Raw genomic sequence first — 6,948 nt, 5'->3', positions numbered from 1 at the left:
TTTACCTCCAACCTACAACTTCTACTTTCATACGTACTTTCAATATATACTAGTTCTATCAATAATATAATGCCACCTGATGGAACTCAAGAGGCATGCTTTTTCATGTCACTATATCCTGCTCTGTGGAACAGAATCCCCACTCCAAGATCTGGACAGCTTCAATCCTACTAATTTTCATTAGGGTTTTAAAGACCTGGTTTTACTGTAGGCACTGGGCCAAGATGGCACATGATTCTGCTTAGGTGGAGTTTGGAGTCAATTGCTCCAGTGTAATGTGTTTTTAATAGATTCATTACTATCATGTTTTTTTTATCCTACATAATAGTTTTGATCTTACATAAGCCACTGAGGATTGTTTGGTGAGAGCCTTAAACCATTAAAAAAATCAACCTTGATGATACCATTTCTGACAAACACAATTACTTCCTGGATGGTATTTATCAATTTCACTGAATGCCTTTATTAACACCTATAAATAACACATATCCTTTTCTTTTCCCTTTAATTAATTAATTTCATTTATTCCACTTTCATTCCAAATTGCAGCCTTCCATATATTAATTATGGTTACCAACACAAGGCTCCATTGATATTGACCTCTCATACCCAACATGGCCTTGGGCAATCATTTTGGCTAGTATGCCACAAATAAAATCAAACTCCAGTTTAACCCCAAGAATACTTACATTATTATATGCAAGCTAGTCTCTTGAATTTTGGGTCTACTGTGCAAACCAAAGTTGCATTTTCTGCATCTTGCCAATGTGGGCAACCTGTACACTTGAAATACAAGTGATAGAAACTCATTTCACTATTTAAATCAATTTTCCTAAGCGACAGAGGGGTGGTATTTATAGTCTGCTCAGAGGTGGTTCAAAAGTATTCTTTCAAAAAGAATGAACAAATTCCTTTCCCTAATTCCTAGGGTTGTTATATAGATCCTTTAAAGGCCATGAACATTGATGACTGAGCCAGGATCCTATACAATGGGAATTGTCTGCTTTAGCATTTTAAATCTACCTGTCATAAAATGAACAATGAAATTTGCTTACTTGCCAGCTTAAAAGCACCTAGCTAAGAATAAATAATTCAGGAATTCCTAGAGTCTTTGGGTGTGTGTGTGTGTGTGTGTGTGTGTGTGTGTGTGTGTGTTATTTGTGCTGATAAAGAAATAAAGGGAGACTAGTATAGATCTATTTCAAGCTATTTAGCTCTCATCAGCTAGCCATACCCTTACTGGGATTTGAACCTGTATGGCTAGCTGATGAGAGCTAAATAGCTTGAAATAGATCTACACTAGTCTCCCTTTATTTATTTATCAGCACAAATAAAAAAAACACAAATATAACAAAGGCAACAGTAAAAATATTGGGTTTCTGTCATGATGGACTCTTGTGACGAGCCGATTGACAGATGATAGAAGCAGTTAGCTTCCTCCCATAATTGGGGCTTACCAGGGGTTGTAAAAATCTAATATATATACATACATACATACATACACACACACACACACACATATATATATACACACACACACACATACATACATACATATACATATACATACACATATACACACATACACACATACACACATATATACATACACACACACACACACACACACACACACATATATATATACACACACACACACACACACACACACACACACACACATACATACATACCCCAAGGGGGAAAATCCAACATTAGAAATTATGTTGGTCTGGACATTTTCCCCCTATAAATAAATACCCGGGCAATGTCGGGTTATCAACTAGTCTGTAAATATATATATAAAAATGGGATGCATGTGAAAAATAAAATGTTCAGCTGTGGGTTCCTGGATGCATTCTTGTAAGGGTGACACGCATTCTCCTGGGACTGTTGGGTGACTCTTATGCTCCTGGGTCTTTTCTGCTCTCCTTTATATCTTTTTCTTCTCCCTTTCCAGCCATAGAATTTATTTATCATATCCAGACACACTGGCTTCTTCATAGCCATGATGTTCTGAATCACCTTTCCTCAGGTGAAACTCTGATCCTTGAAAGGCCACCTGACAGCCTAGTCATGTTATGCTGACCTCTTAGGTTATGAAGTGCATGAATATCTGATCAGGATCTCAAGTTTCAAAACACTGTTCTTTGAAGGAAAGCAACTATGTTTGGATAAACCATTTCAAATGTTACATATGGGTCTGACCTACTTTTAGATCATATGAACAGATTATGGTAGGGAATTGGGAATCAATTTTCTACCATTTCTTTTAATGGGAGATATTGCTATACATTCTATAAGACCTGTTCTCTGCCTTCTATACTATTTTATTGCCCTCAGGTTAAGAAGAGGACAGTATCTCATAACTGCTCTTGTAGTAAAACTCAACTTTTGGGTTTTGACCAACTTTTGAAGATTATAACTTCTCTCTTGTTCTTTACTTCAAGAAGCAAAAAGTATTGAACAAATGTCTACTTAGATATCTGGAGGATATTTGCATGGATTATGTCAATACAAAGCTTCACATCAGGGTGACACAGATTAGGGGTATCTCCAAAGTTCTGACTCAAAAATATATATTATAAGGATGAAGGTACTGATTAAAGCATTTCAGAATTGGTTCTAACAAAAGTCTTTGAAGGTATTGTAAACGTACATTACATGCTACAATCTTAGTAACAAAAGATCTCTGAAAGGCAATGTTAAATCAGTTTTGGCTCAAATTCTATGGAATTATCATAGCAAGTCAATATTGGGATGTTGACATTCATTTCTGTGGTTTGTAAGCATAGCAAAAGACTTGGCAATGTTTAAAAGTACATAACCCAATTTAGAAAACACCTGTCAGAGCACTTATGAGTTATTTCTATTGTTTGTTTTGCACTTTTGCTTTGTTTTTATTACAATAGTTGAAACCTTGACACTGTGACCTTTAGAGAGGAAATGTTTACATAAATAAGACTACTCATATACTATACTATATAAGTTTAAGTGCTTAGCACATATAACAGAAAACAGAATAATATGTGCCATCTTTGTTTGATTTCTAATTATACCTTTTATTTACATTAATCAAATTTATGTAGCCAACTATGTCACTGAAAACTACAGCACACAATTAATAGGTAAAACTACATAGAAGAATGACAGATATAAAAATATTAAAATCCAATTAATAGTATATTATAAAAGTATTATAAAATGTTATTATGTACAAGGTACCCCAGGCAAAGAAGGCATAGGCAAAGAAGGAATAAAAATAGACCAATCAGCAATGTAGCCATCTAAGCATGCCTCAAGTGCCTCGGGGGCACCCAGTCAGAGAACATAACCAAGTTTTGAATTATCAAAAGGGATGGAGATAATCTAATTTTGGGGGGAAAGAATGTTCTATAAAGTGGGCAACATGGCAGAGAAGGCACATCTCCTGAGACCCACCAAATATAGGTTGCTGGCTGGAGGTATATGCAATATGCCTTCTTTGTCAGATATAATGGGATGGATTGATATGACCTGGGAGAGGAGATCCCTCAAATAGTCTGATCCCATGCTATCTGCACCTTGATACTGGAAATCAATGTGCTTCTGGATCAGAGGGGTAACATGTGATGTTCTTGGAACACATATATTTCCCTGCACCTCTGCATTCTGTACCTGCCAAAGCTTCTTGATATGCTTCAAGGACAGTCCCACGTATAATGTGTTGCAATAGTCCTATCTGGAGATGACCACAGTATGAGTGACTGTGAGCAGGGCCTTCTAATCCAGAGACAAGTGCAACAGGCTCGCAGGACTAAGATGTTCAAAGGCCCTCCCAGCCATGATTGCTCCCAGCTCATTGAGTAGGAATTATGAGTATAGGAGGATCCATAGGTTGTGTACTTGGTCTACCTGGGACAGAATTAAGGATGGCACATTCCAAGAGTCTGTGGGCCTCAAAATCTAGAACCACTCATTGTTGCCAGGTTTTAGCAGAAGTCTGTTGTTCCCCCAACCAGATCCTCACAGCCTCCAGGTATAAGACAATCAGAACATCACTAAATTTGCCTATGGTGGTCATGTATAATTGAGTATCATCAGCATGCCTATGATTCCCACTCTGTGGAAATAAATGAACTTGTCAAAAAGCATCATATAGACCTTAAAAAGGCGAGGAGAAAGCACCAAACCACGTGGCAATTCACAAATTGTTGGGATCTCTCCTCTTCAATCATCACCAAATGGAATCAAGGAAGGAGGAAAATCACCACAACACCTCCAATCCTGTAAGCCAATCCAGAAGGATATCACAGTCAGTGGTATTGAAACTCACAGAAAGGTCAAGTAGGGCAAAGATGGATACACTACCCATTCCACCCACACCTATTTAAGGGGTGAAGGAACAAGTTCTTCCCTCAAACAAGAATTAATCATCATCAGAACTCTCTCATGCAATAGTCCATGGGTTGCTTAACAAGCCAGGAGAGTGTGGATCTAAATAGCAGGTGGCTGAATTCACAGTCCTAAGAATCTAGTCTACTTCCTCCGGTCCAACAAGTTCAACTATTTACAGATAACTGAGCAAGACTCTTCCTCATTATCTCTTCTGGTCCTGAAACAAGACCACTCTTCAACTAGGGAAAAAATCCAAACGACTTTATCCAACAGATGCTGTGCAAATTCCTCCACGTAATCCCTGTAAGAAGTATACAACTGAAGCATAGGAGAAAATTTACTTTCCTCATGCAACACCATTGATAACATTGAGGTGGTAGCATTTTATAACTATTTCATAACAAATTGGCAATAGGCATCCCATTCACTGCTTAAACCCAAACCTTCCTCAAACCACACCTTTACCATTAAATATTTAATGTTAACTCCACTATCTCCACCACCACCACAGATACTGGAAAGCCTGAATTCATATACCACACTAAATCTGGTGTAAAAAAACCACAACTGGATCCAAATAAATTAAGCATGTGGTTGGTGTAAAAGGATGGGTTGAATAATGCAAGATGCTAAGGCATTAAAGGCATAAAATCATTTTAGCCTGGATTAACATGCTGTATGAATTTAGCAAAACTCGAGTCACAATTGATATGAAATTACCACTTTCCTTCTTGGTTGTTTTCTGCAACAGCATTTAGAATTCAGAATAAACTCTTTGTGGCAGGAATGTGTATGTCCTTCTATGATAAGGAAAGGCAGGCAGGGTTACTTTTAATTTTTGTCATCAGTTTTTGAAAAATTAGGCCTCTGAAGCTTGTAGAGAATTAGTGGTGATGTAATATTAACTCTAATGAAAGTAAGATTATTTTTTAAAAAAAATGTTTGGGGGTTTCAGGGAGCTGCTATTGCACCAGATGTCTGACTCATATATTATGGACCTCTCTATTCTTTTAGTAAAATATTGCACTACAAATAATGTGATGATTTATCTTTGAATTTCTGTGACGTGATTGTGAAAAACTCAAGATGTCACAAAAATACTCCCTCTATAATGGGACTTGCTTATCTCTGGTGTAAAGAGATTCCATAAAATACTGTATATTTTGACTGTCTGCAAAATACAGTAATTCTGCTTAACCATTGGTGCTTAATTAATTAATTAATTAATTAATTAATTAATTAACCTTCCATTAATCCAATGCAATGTGGTGAAGCCCAGTGTACACTGGCATATTTTGGCTATTCTTTGTTTAGAATAAGGGTCGGCAACCTTAAACACTCAAAGAGACATTTGGATCCATTTCCCACAGAAAAGATAAGACCGGGAGCCACAAAACCTACCGGGGGGTCAAAAAGCTCAATAAATCGTGTGCTGGCGGGTATTCCACATTGGCAGTTGTGACACATATTTTGAGTGACAGAGAGCTGCAGCAGAGGGATGAAAGAGCCACATGTGGCTCCAGAGCCGTGGGTTACCGACTCCTGGGTTAGCAGTTCGTATTTATAAACACCCAGTTCTGAGCTGCCACCTTAAGCCTCCATGATATGGCAGAAGGTTTGAATTATATCAAGCCTCATACATCACATATTTTATTCTATATTGAACCAGGCCATATTGTTTATGAACTGAAGCATATAACATAGTCCTTTGCTTCTAGCAGAGTTAAAAAGATTAAAAGCACGTGGTTACAGTTCCCAGAGAGAGATTTACTGGCCACATCTCTCTTAGTTGTTTCATTGACTTTTCTTTCTTTTATTAAGATAAGAAACTTCTGTTTCCATGGGTATTTTCCCAATCTGTGGTCTCCCTTATTTTCTCAGGGTTTGTTTTTACTGTTAAGGGAGAAGAGGGAGTTTCATGTCATAATAATATGTTCTTGTTCTCTTTATATATTTATTTACACACACTTACAGATAGATATAATCAGTTTCTTTGTCTTTTTATCCATTGATGTCTTGAGTACAAGTTTTATTCCTTGAAAACCTCTGGGAATAAACAAGTTATGAATCTTTTTCATTCTTCATGGAATCACATTATACTTATTTTTTTTTACTTTTTTCATATATGACTACAGAGACAATTCAGCATGTCTCATCCTTGGAATGTAAATATGCCTCTTGCTTCTGGACTTCCAAACAAGCTACCAAGAGTGGGTTTTCTTCCAGGGCTGTCCTAAACAGCCTTTCCTAAAGACTGCAATTACACCAGAGGTGGGTTTATTATTTATTTATTTATTAATACAATTTATAGGCCGCCCAATCCCGAAGGACTCCGGGCGGCTTACAGCAAAAAGAAAAAAGAAATAGTAAAAAAAAGATAGTTTTAAAATCACCACACATACATTCGTTCTAATCGGGGCTAGACCTCAACAATGAGGTCAACAGCCCCAGGCCTGCTGGAATAGCCAGGTTTTAGCAGCTTTTCTGAAGGCCATGAGAGTGGGTAAGGTCCGGATTTCTGGAGGTAGCTCATTCCAAAGGGTCGGGGCAGCCACAGAGAAGGCTCTCCTC

Source organism: Thamnophis elegans, chromosome Z (assembly GCF_009769535.1).
Source record: "Thamnophis elegans isolate rThaEle1 chromosome Z, rThaEle1.pri, whole genome shotgun sequence".
Taxonomy (NCBI): Eukaryota; Metazoa; Chordata; class Lepidosauria; order Squamata; family Colubridae; genus Thamnophis; species Thamnophis elegans.
Note: the sequence above shows the minus strand (reverse complement) of the source record.